Raw genomic sequence first — 21,201 nt, 5'->3', positions numbered from 1 at the left:
TTTTCCATTGATCTAGGTACAAAGTGTTTTATAATGGCTTACCAGTTGAACAAGGTGCTAACATTGCAGAACGCCTACAGTGTCCTCCATGAGATCATTATGTGGAATTCCGCAATGTGTTTTATGTATCTCCAGAAAGCATGACTTTCCAGTATCATAATCCCTGTCCTGTAACCTAGAGCCAATGTTTATAAGGCTCATTACAAAATGGAATATTAAATGTTAGAGCACAGACAGTGCTTTGTACAGTATATTCATCTTAACGGAAATTATTGCATGTTTGATTAACTTTGACTTGTAAATAAAAGTCCTCTGTCAACCTCAAAAATGTACAGTACACCTATTAAAACATGTTAGAAAGGTTATACCTAAATTATAGCTTTACTGTGAGGTATGTTGGATTTTTCTATGTGGTGTTAGTGATAACCCTTATTTATTAAGGAGCTGCATTGCTAAACAGTGATGTGCATTGGTTTTATGAATTTTCCTGTGAGCCTTTTAGGTGTAAAACTATGTTTTATTTGTTCCTGGAACTGTTCTCTGAAAATAACTGTAGTATGCACAAGTACAGTATATAGCTTCCACATCCATGCAGCAATACTAAATATAATTTTGCCTACTTAAAACAAAAGGTATATGCAATAATTCAGCTTTAAGGGCCTGTTTCCTTAGGTATGTTGGGTTTGTTAAAGTTGGCTAAAATGCTTTACCATGTGCAGAGAGTAAGTAGGCAAATAAATCTGAAAATAACTTTGGGAGTCTTCTACTTACATCTACCTTACATACTGCAGTGTTGTAACAAACTTACCTGATAGCGGTGAGTCCCGCAGCGTCCGTCATGGCGTTTCTGCGGGAAGTCGTTCGTGCGTGCAGTCTTCAGCTCCGCCGTCCTCTGGCATCCCCAGCACCCCTGCGGCAGAGCTCCGGCGTTCACGCGTGCGTAGTGCGACTGAGCGGTCGCGCGCGGCACAGGACAGCCTTTACAGGCTGAGGAGGCGGGTACACAGGTGTTAGCTGTGATGTCATAGGCTGACACCTCCCCTAGAGGCTGCACTCTGGAATTACTGTCAAGGTACATAAGGCCAGGAGCTTCACTTGCTCACTGGCCTTGATACTAATCAGTTCGCTGGTTCTTGGCCTTTCTAGCTACCTTGAGCTACATCATATATTGTGTAGACGCACAATATATATGTACTCCAGTTTATTCAGTCGTTTGTTGTTTTTCCTTATTGATAGCTGTAATTTGTAATTAATTTATAATCTCCTCCTGATATTATTGAAGTACCATCTCATTGTATTATTATCTGTGTACTGACCCCTTGCCTGATCTTGACCACGCTCCAGTCTAGTCCTTCTGTATGATTGTCATCTGATTTATGTTACCGACTCGGCCTGACCCTGATTTGCTACTGCCTGATCCTTGCAATACGACTGACATCTGATACCCGTTACTGACGCTGCTGATTTTGACTACGATTAAGCTTAAAGGGACACTTAAGCCAGGAATAAAAAAAAAACTGTTTTACTTGCCTGGGGCTTCTATCAGCCCCCTGCAGCCGTCCTGTGCCCTTGCAGTCACTCACGGAGCCTCCGGTCCTCTGCCACCAGTTAGTTTCATTTTCGCTGACAGGCCTTGACAGAGAGTCGCTGGGCTTTCTGCGCCTGCGCAGGTCTTGCCACGCATATCCTTCTTTATATTCCCGTCCTCAATAACGCCCTGCACAGGCACAGGAGGCTATTGTGGATGGGAATGCAAAGAAAAATACGTGTGGCTAGGCCTGTCGGGTCTGTCAGCAAAAACGAAACTAGCTGGCAGCAGGGGACTGGAAACTTTGTAAGAGACTGCGAGGGCATGGGATGGCTGGAGGGGGCTGGTAGAAGCACCAGGAAAGTAAAACTGATTTTTTATTCCTGGCTTAAGTGTCCCTTTAAGCAACTTTGTACCTCGATATTTACAAGTACTGACCGGTCTAGACCTTGCATTACCGTTATTGTATATAATCCGTGTCTGTTATCTCGTCACGCACCAGCGTGATAAGTGTATTCTTTTTCCTTCAGGTGGTATTTGAATCATATTTTACTCTGTTACCTAGGTTACCACTGCAATATGTTTTTTAATTATTGACTTAATAAAATAAACTTGTTTAACCTGTACATAACACAATGTTCCAACAGAAAAATAAAACCTTTGAATAGAGCGTAGCACAGACAGAAAAAACATGGACATACATTTTATGTTGTAAAGGTTCAACTAAGATTTCATCTGTAAGAGCTGTGTGGTCTAGATGTGTGAGTTGGATACAGTGGTCATTAATTAAAGCCCAACTCCACTCAGAGGTCTAAATATCCCACCGAGTAGGGCAGTAAGACACCTACTGCTTCATCATCTTTACACTGCAAGTGTACATACACAGCCTTCTTACAAGACCACAACAATTTTTTCAGCAGATGAAGAAACTAAGTAAATAATAATGCTCTGGTACTTGCTAGTTGAATACGTGCTAGTTATTAACAGAAAGTTAAAAGAACAATGTGCACAATAATGAGCTGTTGATTAATATGCTAGCCTAATGCAATCACTCCCGCAATCAATCACTCTCCTGCAGCAAGAGAAAACAAGTGCATATGCAGATATTAAAATGACTAAAAATGGGAACGAAGTGCCAGTCACACAGTCACATAAGTTTTGCACTAATTGCTCCAATAAAGGTAATACTATGTGCTACTGGTTGTGCCTGTCTAAATCAACAGTCAGGTTTGCTTATAGGCAATTCCTGAGAGAAGTAGAAACGTTTGGAGGAACAATTTTAGTACATTTCTGCACAAAGGCTATTTGAACTGTTTTGGGGTCACGTGCATACTGGTTTTCTGGTCAGTGGGACCTCAATGTTCTATATGTGCATTACAAGTTTCCGTTATTTATTTCTACTATTTACGGCAGGCTCTGAATCTAATCAGTAGCTAAACAGAGATGTCGCGAACATAGAATATTCTGTTTGCGTACGCGAATGCGAACTTCCGAAAATGTTCACAAACAGGTTAATCTGGCAAACAGCCCTAGGCTTCAATGGGTTTCAGTGAGGTCTAACACCCGAACACTGGCAATCCAGCACAGAAGACTTGGGCGCAGTCGGCGCTACCATAGATCGTAATAGGAATTATGGCTATATCGACGCACAGTGAGTAACTTCAGCGCCCTCAGAAGACGAGCTGAAGTTACTTTTAAAACACTGTTATTCGGCCTCCAGCAAAAGCTGTAGGCTGGGTTACATCATTCACCACCATCCATGGGGATCCATGCCAAAAGTCTCACCAAAAAATACGGAGTTGGCGCAAAGTCGGGTTTTAATTCCTAAAGGGCAGGAATCACATGATCCACAGCTCTGGGTGTCAGTGGGCTGTGGAGTGTCACAATCAGAGAAATGCAATAGCAGTATCAGAATACAGTGAAATAATAATAATGCGCTGGAGTGGTTCTATGCTAGTAACTTAATTGCTTGAGGACAGCGTGACGCCGATGGACGCGACTGCAGTGGCAGCCCCAGGGCAGCGTAACGCCGATCGGCGTAATGTCCTGGGTCTGGCTCTTGCAGGAGATGTGCGGATCTCTGCTTGGTAGACGGAGCTCCGCCTTCAGTCTCCCAGCGGCGATCGCCGGTCGGAGACTGTTTGCCGTCTAATTAGCATGTACAGTGCTGCGATCTACAGCAGCGCTGTACAGGGGACACAAAATCGATCCGCTGTGATAGGCTGATCGCTGTGATAGGCAGATGGGGGGAGGGAGGGTGATGAATTCAAATAATAAAAAATAGCAAAATGTTATTTTAAAAAATGTGTACGAAATAAATAAACAAATACACAATATACACTTTTCCTGCGCATAAAAAAAATGAATGTCCTCTTTAAATTTAGCCCCGACTTCACGCCGCTCCGCCGCACTGATTGGTCGCCGGGTCCCTGGAACAAGTGCGCGGAAGTGTGGGGATCCCGACGGCCAGAATTACCGCAGACAGCTGGGGGCAGAGGCTGGAGTCCAGCTGCGCGTTGCCGATCGTGCGTGGGACTCCTAAACAAAAATAAATGGAATTCCCTACCCCGACCTGAGCTCGGGCTTTACCTCTCGCAGCTCTTTTTCCTACCCCGAGCTCAGGTCAGGGTTACCGCCTGGGAGGTTAAATTTTCCTGCAGTGATGGAACTGTTTGAGGTTTGGCTGCATGAGTGCATGTTAGGTAATGAATGCTAACTTTGCTATGTTTTTAAAGCATACACTATTAAACTACACACTATTTACATAGTTACATAGTTATTTGGGATGAAAAAAGACATACGTCCATCGAGTTCAACCAGAGAACAAAGCACAACACCAGCCCGCCCCTTCACATACCCCTGTTGATCCAGAGGAAGGCGAAAAACCCTTACAAGGCCTTGTCCAATTAGCCCCAAATGGGAAAAAAATCCTTCCTGACTCCAGGTGGCAATCAGATAAAATCCCTGGATCAACATCACTGGGCATTACCTAGTAATTGTAGCCATGGACGTCTTTCAACGCAAGGAAAGCATCTAAGCCCCCTTTAAATGCAGGTATGGAATTTGCCATAACTACTTCCTGTGGCAATGCATTCCACATCTTAATCACTCTTACTGTAAAGAACCCTTTCCTAAATAAATGTCTAAAACGTGTTTCCTCCATGCGCAGATCATGTCCTCTAGTCCTTTGAGAAGGCCTAGGGCCAAAAATCTCATCCGCCAAGCTTTTATATTGCCCTCTGACGTATTTATACATGTTAATTAGATCTCCTCTAAGGCGTCTTTTCTCTAGACTAAATAAACCCAGTTTATCTAACCTTTCTTGGTAATTGAGACCTTCCATCCCACGTATCAATTTTGTTGCTCTTATCTGCACTTGCTCTAAAACTGCAATATCTTTCCTGTAATGTGGTGCCCAGAACTGAATTCCATATTCCAGATGTGGGCTTACTAGAGAGTTAAACAGGGGCAATATTATGCTAGCATCTCGAGTTTCTATTTTCCTTTTAATGCATCCCAAAATTTTGTTAGCTTTAGCTGCAGCTGCTTGGCATTTAGTATGATTGTTTAACTTGTTGTCGATGAGTAATCCTAAGTCCTTCTCCAAGTTTGATGTCCCCAACTGTATCCCATTTATTTTGTGTGGTGCTAGACCATTGGTACGACCAAAATGCATGACTTAACATTTTTCAACATTCAATTTCATCTGCCATTTACAGTATGTGCCCATATAGCCATCCTATCCAGATCCTGTTGCAATATGTCCCTATCTTCCTGAGAGTTGATGATTCTGCACAATTTTGTATCATCTGCAAAAATAGCAACATTGCTTACTACTTCATCTACTAGGTCATTAATAAATAAATTGAAGGGCACTGGACCCAATACAGACCCCTGTGGGACCCCACTGCTAACAGTCACCCATTTTGAGTATGATCCATTGACCACAACTCTTTGTTTTCTGTCCATTAGCCAGTTCCCTATCCATGCACACAGACTCTTCCCCAGTCCTTGCATCCTCTACTTTTGCACCAGACTTTTGTGTGGAACAGTGTCAAAGACCTTTGCAAAGTCCAAGTATATCACATCTACAGCATTCTCAATATCCACATTAGCGTTCACTACCTCATAAAAGCTAAGCATGTTAGTCAAACAGGACCTGTCTTTAGTAAACCCATGTTGATGCTGAGAAATAAGATTATTTTCTACTATGAAGTCATGTATAGTATCTCTTAGTAACCCCTCAAATAGTTTGCATACAACTGATGTTAAGCTTACAGGTCTATAATTTCTGGATCTGATTTTTTGCCCTTCTTAAATAATGGGAAAACGTGGGCTGTACGACAATCCACTGGGACTCTGCCAGTTGAAAGAGAGTCACAAAAGATAAGAGAAAGGGGTTTATCTATAACTCAACATAATTCCCTTAGGACCCGAGGATGCATGCCATCCGGGCCACGTGTCTTGTCGATTTTTAATTTATTTAGTCTTGCCTTCACTTCTTCCTGCGTTAAGTATTTAATATTACATTTGGAAGATTGAGAATCTTCTGCATCTGTAATTTGCAACAGTGATGTTTCCCTTGTGAAGACAGAAGCAAAGAAAGCATTTAATAACTCTGCCTTACCTTGTGTAACGTTTGCGGAATCGTTTTCACGGTCAGCGCACAAGATGTGCACTGACACAGCGAAAACCCTCCACAAGCGTATAATTAGGTGAACCCAGGCGAGGTGCAATGCACCAGCAGAGGGCAATTCCCACCGGCAGATGGCGCTGTGGAGTGCAGACGAGCACCGCCTCTGCACGGCCACAGATGCGAGATGGGAATTGTACAGATCTAAAGCAATACAGGGCTGAACAGCCCTTAAAGAGAAAGAGCAAAGAAACAGGATGAATGTGTGTCCACCAATCTAGTCGCCACCCAGCGACGGTGAACACACATCAGCAGAAACAAAAGCCAGAACGCAATCGCAGGAGATGCGTTTGCCAAAAGTGACAGAAAGACAGAACAGAACAAAACACGAGAATAGCAAAGGCACAGCAAATAACAATAAGAAGATAATGAAAACAAAAAACGCTAGCTAAACGCGAACACCGCACTCATTCGCAACAGCGAATGCGTTTTCAGTGCGGCCTCCGCACGAAAAGCACAACAATGACCAATGACAATGACAGACAAACACGAACTGAGAGAACGTGAACGCTTGCTAAATGGTTACCTCCCCGAGCCTACAGCAAGCGTTCGTATCAGACAAAACAGACAAACGGAAAACAGGAATATAAAAGGAAAGATCAACTGCTCTTTCCGCCAGAGCGAGTGCGATCTGGGTTCAGGAACAGGATAGGGAAGATCCACTGCACTTTCCGCCAGAGCGAGTGCGATCCGGGTACAGGAAAAGGATAGCAGATCAGAACGATCCACAGCCGCTACCGCTAGGGGCCAGTGCGATCCAAACACGACAGACAGATGAGGTAGCCGGTAGCAACCACTGCTCCAGCTTACACTCCAAGAACATAGATCAGAAGTATCCACAGCCGCTACCGCTAGAGGCTAGTGCAATCCAAGCAAGACAGATGAACAGAAGGGGCTACCAGTAGCAACCGCTGCTCTGGTTAGCACCCCAGACAGACAGAACGATTTCCTGACAACCACCGTTGGCGACAGGACAATCGCAACAAAGAGGCAATACAGACAAAACAGATAGCAACCTAACTGCACTAGGGAAGCTGCCTAGTGCAGTCCCAAGAATTACTCTAAGATAACTTTAACAAGCAATAGCACGGCTGACACTCTAGGAGTGTTTCAACAAACCATGAAGGGATGACCAGCAAAGGACTCTGGGAAAACATGGATACTATACTGCCAGCCTACAAAGGAGGCAGGTAGGTGATTTGCATAACCAATGTATGCAAATTCCTCAGCAGCAGAGCAGATCAGAAACTTGCAAAGGAAAGACAGGTCTCTCTTCCAGAGACCTGCAGCCCACAGACTAGAGGAATGGTCAAACAGCTGTCTGCCTGTGCAGCCAGCTGAGCGGATCATTACAGTAGCCCCCCCCCCCCTAGGGATGGATTCCAGACGTCTCTCAAAACTGGTATTCCCACAAAACTCTAACTGAAGACTCATGAAGCTCGGGACAGCCCGACAAGGCCCAATTCCAGAGTCAGTCCACCCGAAACCGACCTCATCGGAAGCAGAAGCCACCAAAACATGCCCATCAGTACTACAAGTCTCAGTGTAACACCCATCAGGACTGTGAATGCCAGAGAAGAAGCCATCGACACCCTCCAGACAATACCCACCACCTTCCAGGGAGCGTCTGAAAATACCAAACCTGCCACAATACCTGTTCGAAGTTTCCCTTTCAACACAAAAGCCACTGTTGATCCTATCCAGGGTACCAAGCAAAATTTCTCCCGGAATCTCCCAGAACCCTTTGAAGCTCCACAGAGATCCCAAGAGGCCAGAATGCTCACCAGGCTCACATGGAGAACTACCAAGAACCCCTATGGAACCTATGATTATTCTGGATTCAGAATTACGAGGACACCCATCAAGATCAGGACTTTCAGGGACCACTTCTGGGCATGCAGGCAGGCAGGCAATATCATAGCATGTCTCCACCGAGGAAGCATCTGAGCATGCTGGTAACCGAGGCACACTTGGGCTTTCTGGGTCACAGAGCACATTGGGGTACACCAGCACAGGAGAAACCTCAGGACATGTCGGGGAACTGCCAACCTCAAAGTCCGACACGACAAGACCAAAACCAGGACCGGGCAGAAAATCATCACGAGTAGAGGTCACAGGTACTGATCTTTCAAAAGAAGACTCGGACTTAAATTCAGAAATTTCTGTGACTGTAATATCATCATTGACTACACATGAGTGAAGCTCCACAAGAGCTGCAAAGGTAGTCAGCACAAGAGCAATGCCTACTAAAGTGGGCAAAACCTCAGACGGATCTGGGGGGCAGGAGGCATCTCCTAGAAGTTCTGCGCCCTTAAGGAGGGACTTGGAAACCTCCAAAACATCAACCAAGACCTCAGAAATGTAATTTTCCAAGTTTTCTATGAAGGATTCTGTACTATCCATGTCACAGGGCTGAACATTAAATACCTCCTGCAGGCAGGGCAGATGTCCCAGGAATGGTTCCACCAAAAGCTGAGACTGAATTTCATCATCAAGACACGGGTACACAGGAATATCTAGTGAAACTAGCTCTGACTTTCTGAGTTTCGTTTCACTGCAGGCAGATTTTATACAAGGCAAAACTGACTCATCCAGAGTACAGGGTGGAGAATCAGTACTTTCTTCAGAGCAAGAAAGGGACTCACAAATGTCAGTGCAATTGGACATCATATTGTTATTCATGGTACAGGGCAGGCTCAGAAAAACCTTCTCTGGACACAGCAAAGATGCTTCAGTGTCAGATTCGCAAAACCAAAATGCTGTCTCACTCTTAGACTCGGCTAACGATGTCGAATCCGAGGAGACAGAACGCAAAATTTGCGAATCCACGATTGCTTTAGGTTGCGAAACTGACGCTTCCAAAGCGCAAGCCTCCGCAATCTGTGGAGCGGACTGCAAGGTGTTAAAAGGGTTACTTTTGAGGCTGCATGGTTTAGGAGTTTTCTCCATAACAGGATTATAGGAAAAACAGGCATCAAATCACACAGATTCAAACTCCAAACAACCAGAAGAGGATCTATCAGAATTCTCACAAACGAGGCACACCCATTCATTTCAGGTCGCACAGTGCTTAAACTCACTTGCTTTACCCCAGAAAGACAGGGATAATCATGTGACAATGGTGTCTCTTTATTGGAAGTAATTGGTTGGTGTGTGTGCAATTCATCCAAAATAGTCTGCCACACACAAATCACCGGATCCACAAAACACTCGTCACACTCATCAGAATCAATCAAATTGTACATAGAATCGAGAGAATCATTCAGAACATCTTCGCTTTTTGCGATGTAAAAATCGCAAAAGGCCTTCCAATCAAAGTCAAATTCTTCCATCAAAGCCCCAATTTCCCATGAGGCAAATGGCGGTTCAAACAACCCTGCATCAAGGTAATCTTCATATGGGTTGGAATCAGGAACTTGCACAGATTTTTTAACTGCTTTAATATAATGTAAGATCCTACCTATAATAGGATCCACATATGCTTTAGTCTTAGGCAATGACATCTGAAGCAAATCGAATGTTCCCTCTACCCTGGGAATTTCGGTTTGGCTGGTCATTCTGTAACGTTTGCGGAATCGTTTTCGCGGTCAGCGCACAAGAAGCGCACTGACACAGCGAAAACCCTCCACAAGCGTATAATTAGGTGAACCCAGGTGAGGTGCAATGCACCAGCAGAGGGCAATTCCCACCGGCAGATGGCGCTGTGGAGTGCAGACGAGCACCGCCTCTGCACGGCCACAGATGCGAGATGGGAATTGTACAGATCTAAAGCAATACAGGGCTGAACAGCCCTTAAAGAGAAAGAGCAAAGAAACAGGATGAATGTGTGTCCACCAATCTAGTCGCCACCCAGCGACGGTGAACACACATCAGCAGAAACAAAAGCCAGAACGCAATCGCAGGAGATGCGTTTGCCGAAAGTGACAGAAAGACAGAACAGAATAAAACACGAGAATAGCAAAGGCACAGCAAATAACAATAAGAAGATAATGAAAACAAAAAACGCTAGCTAAACGCGAACACCGCACAGACTAGAGGAATGGTCAAACAGCTGTCTGCCTGAGCAACCAGCTGAGCGGATCATTACACCTTGGTCATCCACTATTGAGTTCCCACCCTCATCCTTTAGGCCTCGTTTCCACTATCGCGAATCCGCATGCGTCCAACGCATGCGGATTCGCACATGTAATGTAAGTGGATGGGCCTGTTTCCACTCTTGCGTTGGTGATGTGCGTTTTTTGGAGCGGTGAAAAAACGCACAAAAGAGCCAACGAATTCGCCTGAGAGTGGAATGCATGCGAATCGCATGCAATGTATATAATAGGGAAATCGCATGCGTTTTCCCCATGCGTTTTTTGCCGCGAATTCGCATAGGTACTGATGTAAATTCACACAGGCAGTGACATGGTTAAAATCGCATGTGCCCTCACCTATGCGAATTCGCATGCGAATTCGCGGCAAAAACGCATGCGGAATCGCATCCGCATGCGATTTCGTTAGCGGTGGAATCCAGGCGATTCCGCACCGCAATAGTGGAAACGAGCCCTTAGGAGTCCAATACAGTCAACCTTTCTTTTTTTAGAGTTGATGTACTTGTAAAACTTCTTTGGATTAGATTTGATATCCCTAGCGATTTGATTTTCAGCTTCAATCTTTGCCAGCCTAATTTCTTTTTTACAACTTTTATTGCACTCCTTATAATTGTTTAATGCAGCCTCGGTCCCCTCCTGTTTTAGCACCTTATAGGCATTCTTTTCCCACTTCATTTTATCTCTAACCTTTCTATTCATCCATAAAGGCCTTTTTTTTATTCCTAGACAGTTTTTTTCCGTATGGGATATACATACTACAATATTGATATTTAAATTAATAACACATCATTTCATCTAATGAACACGCTCTACCGTACTTGCTGATAACGATTGCAGCGTTATGCCAATAGCACACACGTCGTTATGCCGTACACGCATTATGAAATAGCGCTGTTTAGTAATTTAACCCCTAAATCTGGTAATAATTATAACGCCAGGGAGGTTAAAGGTACTACTGGCAGTCTCTCAGTTCATTGTTCATTCTTCTGTACTGTACTTTTTAGAGAAGTACAAGCTAACTGCTGAGGCTTTTCCAGTGTAAGCACTGATATGATGAAGCTATCAGAGCATCTAAACGCAGAAGCAGCAATTCAATGTAAATGTGTAAGGAACTGCAAAAGGCAATGTGTTTAAACACTTGAGTATGTGCACACTAAAATATATTTGAAAGCATCCTGAATTAAGTTTCAACTTCAAACTGACATCATTTAGAGACAGTGCATGTCTTGTAGTTTGTAACTTTCATCATAGATGGCGTTATTTAAACATATGGGGTAATGTTAAACAAAACATTTTTCCGACATTATAGTACTACTGTTGGCCCCTCAGACAGGGAGAGATCATTTACACATTCAGTGTGGAGCAAATAAAGCTACATGATTTATAGCCTGGACTAACAGACCAAGAAAGGGTTTCTTATGTATGGGAAGTGTTTCCTTATTCTGGATATGCAAATCTGCAGTTCTCGACAAAAACATAAAGTCTAGGTAGGAATAAAGGAATTACTGAATCCATAAGACCTTGACTACTGCTCTACAACTGTAACCAGGGACAGTGCCTTATACAGTATATGCCAGCCTTCAGCATCATACAGAGGGCTGTAGGTGAACCAACAGATCCACCCAATGACATGCAGTCATCAACAATATTTGAAGCAATTTTACCAGCCACAATCTGTCAACAGGCAGATGGAGCATAGAGGGGTGGTTTTGAACTGCATCTGGCATCAAAAGTAAAATACAGCACTGTGGGATCAGAAGATTCTATTCTGCATCTTAAGTTCCTCATAGTACTTCAGCTAGCATTTCTCAGTCATCATAGAGATCTGGTTATATTAATTGGGAACAGCTTTGTGACATTCCTGTTGCCAGCTTTATTTGGGCAAAATGTATTTAAAACACTTAAAACTGCCTTTACTATTTCTTAGTCTGTGAGGCTCTCAGGGCTTCTTCACAACAAGGTCGGTTCTAGATAAAATGGGGTCCTGGGCATCATTTAACATGGTGCCCCCCTCCACAGGTAGCAGTATTGGGCGGCAGTTGTCCCCTCGCTTTCTCGAACCCTGGTTCCCTGCAGAGTGCTTATATTTCTCATCTGTCATATTTCTTCAGTGTCTTTCTGTCTCCATCACCGCTGGTGTCTCCTATCTATATTTTGCAAGCATATATGTATTTATGTAACATGGGGTTGGGTAATTGGGACAGAGATGCCGCGGGGAAGGAGCCAGAAGGATGCTGAATGAATGAGAGGGAGGTTGACAGCGTACTGGCTAAACAGGTGAGAACGTTGTTGAAGAGTTGGGGTTCCTGGGTCCACCGTTAACTTAAGAGGGGAGACCTGGGGTAATGGTCAGGAATAAAAAAGCCACCTGCTTTGAAAGTTACCCACAATGCACAGCTACTGAATATGCAAATTATCTCTTTTTCCCCTGAAGCTGAATTATTGCAAGTACCTTCTGTTTTAAGAAGGCAAATCACACCAAGCATGGTTTTTAGTAGGGGGGGTTTCAGCCCCTTTTAGTCCCTATACTTTCCTTGTGGTTTGGGTCACCCTGAGCTGCTTGGTTGCTCTGCTTTGAAAATGTCCACTGCGGTGAGCATATTAAGGCAAATTCTACTTTTGTTATCAAACCGCTATAAACATAAATCAGTGCTGTTTCATTTTTCTGAATTATTTAGACTAATCTTTCCATTTCAATTTGCAATGAGATAAAAAAAATTGCTGACAGTAAGCATGTATTGCATTTTTTTACAATCATGGAAACAACACTGACTGCCCACAAACTGGTTATGTGTGAGTAAATAGTGGCACAGGGCAGGGGTCATAGATATTTATTTTCAACTTTTGTATTAACCTGCCTGGCGTTCTATTAAGATCGCCAGGCTGGCGACCGGACGTTTTTTTTTTAATAAAAAAAAAACTATTACATGCAGCCAACTGAAAGTTGGCTGCATGAAAGCCCACTAGAGGGCGCTCCTAATCCGTACTTCTGATCGCCTCCGGCGATGAGCGGCCCTTCTTGTTTTGCTTTCCTCGTCGCCATGGCGACGAGCGGAGTGACGTCATGGACGTCAGCCGACGTCCTGATGTCAGCCGCCTCCGATCCAGCCCTTAGCGCTGGCCGGAACTGTTTGGTCCGGCTGCGCTGGGCTCGGGCGGCTGGGGGGACCCTCTTTCGCAGCATCGCCGCTGCACGCAGCACATCGCCGCGCTGCGGCGGCGATCAGGTAGCACACGCGGCTGGCAAAGTGCCGGCTGCGTGTGCTCCTTTTTATTTCATAAAAATCGGCCCAGCAGGGCCTGAGCGGCACCCTCCGGCGTCTCTGGACGAGCTCAGCTCGTCCAGAACGCTCAGGAGGTTAATCTAGTGGCTGGCAAATTTTGACACTCCTTTCTCCAAGCATCTGTTACAAATACTACAGAATGAATAGTTTATATGTGCATTATAACAAAGTAGACAAATGGAAATAAGGTTTACAATATTTCTATTTCTATACAGTATTAAGAGATGATCAATATGCCATTCAGAAATGGAAAAAGTTTACTTTAAGTGAGTTTAAATATAATAACGCCAAGACTGGCATTTAATAGGTGCTTCTGAAAATAAAAAAAAACACCCTTAAAATCTCCTATGAAGGGATGGACTAGTCCCAAACCTCTCAGTTCAGATTTTTACTACCCACTGTAAGAGATAGAAACATAGGAAAAAATACATTTATAGTGCATTTTATTCTGGAACAAACATACTTTTTATATCCATTTATACACATATATTTTAAATTTTGCAATTTTTGGGGATTCTTTAAGTTAAGGATTCAATCCTAAAGTAAGGAACTCAATTCTAAAGTTCAGAGTTCAATTCTAAAGTTAAGGATTGCATGAGGTAACTGAATACCACATTAGTAAAGTATTGGTTATCTGGAATGCAAGCAACTGGCACTCTCAAGAAACTGGCAACTACCCAGAGGCCATGGGGGCACACATCTAATCTCAATTGGTCCATTTTTCCACTTCCATGTTGTATGAGAGTTTATTTACGCAATCTGTTCAAAGTATTCAAAATCTGTTGCCCTGGCCATGGATGTGTGTGTCCACCTTAATGGACAGAGGACAAAGAGTAGTAGTAAGTGGATCTTACTCAAAATTGGAAACTGTCAGCAGTGGGGTCCCAAAAGGGTCAATACTGGGTCCTGTTCTTTTCAAACTGATTTACTGATGATCTAGTTGATGATGTAGCCCTTTTTGCAGATCTTTGCAAAATTATATAGAATTTTCAACATTCCACAGGACAGTAACATATTACAACAAGATTTTGACAGTATAGCTATATTGGCTGGCATATGGCAAATTAAATGTAATATTAATAAATGTAAGTTCATGCATCTTGGACTAGCCAGTGGCAAAACAACATGTAAAATGGTGTATGGGTGAAGACATCACACTTGGAGAAGGACTAGGGAATACTGAAGAAATAGTATTCAATGCTGAGCAGCATAAAATGAGGAATCACAAAATGCTAGTATACTTCTCCCTTTGTATAAATCACTTATGATGGAACATCTGGAGAATGGGATAAAGTTTTGGGCACCAAACTATAAAAAGGACATTAAAGTTCTAAAACACGTACAAAAACGGACAGCTAAACTAATCAAAGAGATGAAAAATCTTGCTTACCAAGAAAGGCTAGACATTCTGAGCTTATTTAGTTTGGAAAATACCTGTTTTGCCTTGGTCTGTACAAAGGGCAAAAGGCCATGAGCTGTGCAAGGAGGAGGGAAGATTTCTTTTTCAGCCTATATAATAATAATAATCCAAACATTTGTATAGCACTTTTATCCTGTCGGATTCAAAGAGGCCACCCGGCAGTGTTAGGGAGTCGTGCCTTGAACTCCTTACTGAATAGGTACTGCCCCTACCCTAGCCAGGATTCGAACTCTGGTCGCCCAGGTCAAAGGCAGAGAGGGTTTGTTCACAGTAAGAGTCGTTAAGATGTGGAATATCTTAATACAAGAAGTAGTTATGGCAAATTAAATACTTGCATTTAAAAATGTTTGGAATCTTTCCTTACCTCGAAGGGCATCCACAGCTATTATTTTTAGGTGTGAGAAGATGATACCTTTATGAAATCTTGATCTAGTCAGGGAGTTCCTGTCTCTGTGGCAGTCTTTCCTCTGGATTGAGGTGTAGTGAGGGTCAAAAGGTTGAACTTTATGGACACGTCTTTTTTTCAACCTAGATGACTATGTAGCTATGGAACTATATGAAAAAGAATAACCTTTTTTGAGAAACAGAGTGGTATTACTCCCAGGTGTGGATTTTGTTCCCTGTTGGCACCACTGATGGAAATTTTGCCAACAAGATTAACTCTTTCCCTATCTGTGTGTTGGCATCCTTGTGGTAAGAGGACTAAATAATCAAATGGTAGCATCTAAAATAGGAGCATTCTAACGCCGTACACGTGCATTGCCATTGCATCTTGGAGGATATTATTGCATATATAACAATGGTACACTGAGCAAGATGTAAGAATTACTTACATGTGTAGAAAAATTACTAAAACCATCAAATAATGGGGTGGGACATGTATTCATTGGTGGGGTTTAAAGTGCTCAGTACCTAACAGATCCTGTTATCTGGGATAAGCCACTCTCTGTTCCCTGTTTATAGCATTTGACCATGTCTTCTTGGGTTTATATAACATTTTATCTTCTTCCAAGAATTCCATAATTTTGGTTTTATAATTATCTAGTCTAGCAACGTATGCTTACAGAATGATTTAAAGAGAAACTCCGACCAAAAATTTAACTTTATCCCAATCAGTAGCTGATACCCCCTTTTACATGAGAAATCGATTCCTTTTCACAAACAGACCATCAGGGGGAGCTGTATGACTGATATTGTGGTGAAACCCCTCCCACAAGTAACCCCATCCCACAAGAAAAGTTCGAACTTTTGTGGGAAATAGCTGTTTACAGCTGTTTCCAAATGCCAAAAACCATGCAGCAGCTACATCACCTGCCAACAGTAAAATGTTCACTGGAGTTCCTCTTTAAAAAGTAGAGAAAAGTATTTTCTCTAAAACCCCTTTCTCAAAAAAACTTCATAAAATCTAATTAGTGGTATTTAAATTGTGTGTGTGGATAGCAATTTTAAACACATGGAAAAAAAAAATCTAATAATCTATTTGTACTGAAAAAAAATCATGCTTTTAATAATACCAAGAGGAAAATCGTGAATATTTGATGGTCCTTACAACTGGCTGAACAAGAGAACAGTGGTTTCTAACCTTCAAGAAAAATACCAGAACAGTAATTATCTTGATAACTAAATTACAGTTTGATTTGCTTGATAGCACAAAATGAACCGTTGTTTGAAAGCACTCACAGGAAGATTATCAGTAACATGTCATTATGCACTGTTCATTTGCAGATTGGAGGCAGTGAGCAGAATATATGCAGGGCTAGCAATCAGCCATTATATTTTCTTTGCTTTATTGTCTTAGTAATTTATCAGAGAATGTAAAAGGTTATAGCACACCTGCATAGCACCCCCTGCTGTTGATGTTGTTATTATTATCTATTTACATAGCACCTATGTACAGTGTTCCCTTCCTAATCTCTTTTTGTATTTTTTGCATATTAGTCACAATTAAATGTTTCAGAACATCAAACAATGTTTAATATTAGACAAACATAGACCCAGTAAACATAAAATGCAGTTTTTAAGTTCATTAATTTAGCAAGAACATTTTTTTATCTAAACCTCCATCTAGGGTGTGAAAAAAATGACCCCTTTCACATCGTTGTGAAGGGATTTTTATATTGAAGGGTTTCTGATCATGAGCTGCCTTTTTATGGTCATGTCACAGCATCTCAGTTGGATTCAAATCCAGACTTTGCCTAGGCCACTTCAAAAATGTTGTTTTGTTTTGTTTTAAGCCATTCCGTGGTGAACTTGCTGGTGTGTTTTGGATCATTGTCTTACGGCAGAACTCAGGTGTGGTTCAGTTTGAGATCACAAACTAACAGCCAGACATTCTCTTTAAAGATGTTTTTGTAGAGAGCAAAATTAACAGCAAATCGTCACAAAGCAGCAAAGTGGCTCCAGACCATTACACTACTACCATCATGTTAGACTGTTGGCATGAAGTACTTTTTCTAAAAGGAAGTGTTACTTTTATGCTAGATGTAACAGGACACACACCTTTCAAAAAGGTCAACTTTTGTTTCATTAGTCCACAGAATATTTTTTCCAAAATCATCAGGAAGTTTTTTGGCAAACGGAGATTAGCCTTTAGGTTCTTTTTGGTTAGCAGCAGTTCTCACCTTGGAACACACCTTGGCCATGCATGCCATATTTGCTCAATCGCTTTCTTATAGTTGAGCCATGAACACTGACCTTAACCATGGCAAGTAAGGCCTGCAGTTCTTTGTATGTGGTTCTAGGCTCATCTGTGACTGTGTGTATAAGCTGTCACTGCACTTTTGGGGTTATATGTGCTGCAGATAACTTCTGGGGAGGTTCACCAGTGTTTTATGTGTTCTCCAGCTTTACAAATGACTTTTTTAAACAATGTACAGATGCAATGTTTTTAGATCACTGCATGATATCTTTTTTTGGGGGGCTGGGGGGGGGGATCTTTTGGCTTACTACACTTTATCTAAAAAGTTCTATTTATTGGTAAGTGATCTCTTGATTCAGCAGGTTTGGCAGTAAACCCAATAATAAGGCCAGTATGTGGCTACAGAAACTGAACTCAGCTTTCAAAAAAATGTGATTAACTACAATTAGTTCATGATTTAATAAGGGGGCAATTACTTCCAATTACTTCACTTAAGTGACAAAAGAGATGTTTTATGAATCTGTAATGGTGAAAAATGTCAATCTGTGAAAATTCTTTCTCCCCTCTAATTGCCAAAACTCATCTTACCACGTGTTCTTTGGATAATATTTCCTCCCATCTCATTCCGCAGCTGTCTGCATCCTTCATCTCTGTACTAACATCACTATTCAACCTATCCCTCTCCACTGGCATCTGTCCATCCTCACTCACAAAGGCTGTTGTGAGTGACACCATTACTTACAAAACCATGTTTAGATCCCACCAAGCTCGCCCTGTGTCACTTCTCCCATTTGCATCCAGACTACTTGCACGCCATACACATGCTGAACCAAGCCATTATTTATGTGCTAACTCCCTGCTTGATCAGTTTCAGTCTGGCTTTCGCTCTAACAACTCCACAGAACCAGCCCTTACTAAAGTAGCCAATGATCTTCTTATTGCTAAATCCAAAGGCCATTATTCCATACTCATCCTTCTTGACCTGCCACCAGCATTTGATACTGTTGAACACACCTACAGATACTTTAATCTATAGGTATAAAGGGCCTCACTCTCTACTGGATATCTTCCTACCTTTCTGGAAGGTCTTTCACAGTCTCTTACTTGGATCACATCTCATCTCCCCATCCTTTATCTTTGGAGGTACCTCAAGGCTCTTTCCTCCCCCCCCCCCCCCCCCCCCCCCCCACACACACACACACATACACACACACCTTTCCTTTTTCCATCTACATGCAAGGTCTTGGCAACTTATTCAATTTATTTAGGTTTCAATATCACTTATATGCGGATGATACACAACTGTACCTCTTGGCCCCAGACCTTAACTCTCTCCTCACACATCTTCCTGACTGTCTACTATAGCCTCTTTCATGACCTCTCGCTTCTTAACACTTAATATGAGTAAAACAAAACTAATAATTTTTCCACCATCTCTGTCCACTTCTCTGCCTGTTATAACAATAAATGTTAATAACACCACTATAACTTCAGTTCCAAAGCACAGCGCTTAGGAGTAATATTTGACTCCTCTCTCTCCTCTGTTCCTCACATTCACTCCCTAACCAGCTCCTGTCATCTCCAGCTCAAAAACATATATTTTATCTGACTTTTTCTCACTCAGGATACTACTAAAATGTAATATGTGCTCTTATAATATCTCATTTGGACTATTGTAACATATTTCCCGACGATCGACGACCCACGAAACTCCCATTGCTGTCCTCCATAATGAAAAATGCCCCCCCCCCCAGTTCCCCGTGTTACCTGTCCATGGCCTGCACTTGACCTTCCGTTGCTCCAGGCGCATTCCCCTCTCCATACACGCACGCCCCACGTGGTTTCCTAGTAAGGGGGTGCGTCTGTATGTATAGGAGATATTCCGGAGGCAGCGGGGGACAGGCACAGGCTATGGACAGGTAATGTATACTTTACATGGGGCACCAGGGGGACATTTACATTAGGGGAGCACAGCGTTGGGGCAGCGGATGCAATGCACAAGGTCAATTCCGGATAGATTTCAGCATGAAATTAATTGGGAATCGGCCTGTGGTGTATGGGCAGCTGACAGATCTCTCTCTTATCAGATTCGATAAAGAGAGAGATTTGTCTCTTGGTCAAATCTGCCCATACATCGCTAGATGTATGGCTACGTTAAAGAGGAACTCCAGTGAACATAATGTAATAAAAAAAGTGCTTCATTTTTACAATAATTATGTATAAATGATTTAGTCAGTGTTTGCCCATTATAAAATCTTTCCTCTCCCTTATTTACATTCTGACATTTAACACGACGTGACATTTTTACTGCTGGCAGGTGATGTCAGTGGAAGGAGATGCTGCTTGCTTTTTTGGCAATTGGAAACTGTTATTTCCCACAATGTAACAAGGCTCCCACAGTTTTATGTCAGAACCATGGTCCTGACATCACACTGTGGGAGGGGTTTCACCACAATATCAGCCATACAGAGCCCCCTGATGATCCATTTGTGAAAAAGGAAAATATTTCTCATGGGAAAGGTGGGATCACCTACTGATCAGGATGAAGTTCAATTCTTGGTCACGGTTTCTCTTTAAAGTGGCTGAATAGAGTACTGGTTAAGGGCTCTGCCTTTGACATGGGAGACCAGTGTTCGAATCCTGGCTTGGGTCAGTACCTATTCAGTAAGGAGTTCAAGGCAAGACTCCCCAACACTACAGGGTGGCCTCCTGAGCACGTCCCAGTGGCTGCAGCTCTTGAGCGCTTTGAGTCCGACAGGAGAAAAGTGCTATACAAATGTTTGGATTATTATTATTATTATTTAAAACTTTCCTATCAATTGCAATTACAATCAGTAGAAAGATTTTTCCTCCGACTAACTATTATGCAAGTGATAATTGTTTAAAGCTGAACTGAACTCAGAACTTCCTCTCTGCTCTAAAAGATACACAACAGCATAATAACCATTAAAGAAAAACATTTATTTGTTACAGCTGATACAAATCCTACAATAAATCTACAGTGTTTCTACTTTCTGCTTTCATGGAAGCAGACATTTTGTTAACATCCTGTGCTTTCAAATTAGTCAATCGGCCATGACAGTTAGCTGACATGAAAGATATCAAATTACAACATGTGATTAGACACAAATGAGAGGGAATTAAACAGGCTAAACTCTCTAAATACTGTACATACATGGTGCATTGCTCAATGTTTGTCCTGTGCAAGAGTTCAGGTCCACTTTAAGTTCCTTTTTTAAATTGTTTAAAAAAAGGTGTGTACGGTCTCCAAAATGTCTAGGCAAACATGATAAAACAGCATTGCGTTTTAAGAACAAATGGTGTCAAAGGCCTTGTTGCAAATCGACAATGATGGCCTCAATCTCTCCTCCCCACCACTTCCCTCCCTGTTTTACCCTTTTAATGCCCTTCCAATGAGAGGTTAAAATGGGCATGCGCATGCAAGTGTGCATTCTCTTGTGGGCACCTGTAAACATGCATTTCAGTAGAATGGATATTTATTAAATGTCCTATTTGCATTAATTAGTGCACAAATAGAAAATTTATA

General features: G+C 42.4%; 1 protein-coding gene across 2 annotated transcripts in view; it reads left to right on the top strand.

Moving 5' to 3' along the window:
* COMP (cartilage oligomeric matrix protein) overlaps positions 1–21,201 on the top strand; it is a 162,524-nt gene that overhangs the window by 32,420 nt on the left and 108,903 nt on the right. The window lies entirely within an intron of this gene.

This window comes from Hyperolius riggenbachi, chromosome 1 (assembly GCF_040937935.1).
Source record: "Hyperolius riggenbachi isolate aHypRig1 chromosome 1, aHypRig1.pri, whole genome shotgun sequence".
NCBI lineage: Eukaryota > Metazoa > Chordata > Amphibia > Anura > Hyperoliidae > Hyperolius > Hyperolius riggenbachi.
The sequence above is the reverse complement of the archived record's forward strand: the minus strand, read 5'-3'. Positions and strand labels throughout refer to the sequence as shown.